This window comes from Penaeus monodon, chromosome 15 (genome assembly GCF_015228065.2).
Source record: "Penaeus monodon isolate SGIC_2016 chromosome 15, NSTDA_Pmon_1, whole genome shotgun sequence".
NCBI classification, from domain to species: Eukaryota; Metazoa; Arthropoda; class Malacostraca; order Decapoda; family Penaeidae; genus Penaeus; species Penaeus monodon.
Genome location: NC_051400.1, coordinates 14,328,313 through 14,329,170, shown reverse-complemented (window position 1 = coordinate 14,329,170; position 858 = coordinate 14,328,313).

Genomic DNA, 858 nt, shown 5'->3' with positions numbered 1-858 from the left:
TTTAGGCTTGAAGCATCTATTTATATTATGAGTAGTGTATTTCAATGACCTTCACGTTTCTCATAGAATTATATTGTTAAGAAGTGTTATATCAAACCTTAGTAAAGAAAATGTAAAATAACGAAAGAGTTAATTGAAATCAGCTGTTCTGTTTAAAGATAAGATAATTTGTCTGTTTGTCCACTTCATTTGCACATTGACCTAAATACCAAAATACCCAGTTTATTCGGTCAAACAAACACAAGATCATTGCTATCGATTACAGACTATTGCGTGAAGGACATTGCAGTAAGAAGGGCTTTTGAAACACGATCTTAAGAATTAATAATTTATTGCAAATCATGTTGCTCTGTACTTCCTCGGTCTCCGATAATTGCTGCACCTTAAGGAAAATTTATAGACTAAGTTCTTGCAGAGACACTTCCTTTAATACCTAGAAATAACTTTTAACAAGTGTTTTCTTCAGTATATGGTATTTTGGGGGTAAAACTATATTTACTGTAGCCTACACACGCAATAAAGTAATACTGTCTCACGTGCTTCCCATGACGCTCGATAGAACTGCCGCAATGTGCTGCTGTGCGAAAACATGGTCAATGTTTGCCTCACTTCATGTCACCTTGTAAAATGTTTTTAGCTGCTGAATATATGGGAACCAGCGCATACTTATTTCGTGGTTAAATATGCGACAATATACTTCATTGTCGCTAACACATCACGAAGTTTATATACGAGCGAAAGGGAATGCTAAGTGCTTTTGATATGATTAGCATAACCCTGTTGAAGTAGCTTGTCATTATCCGCTGTTTACTATGCTTTTTTTAGCAAAATAATGGTAACCACAAACTACGATTAATA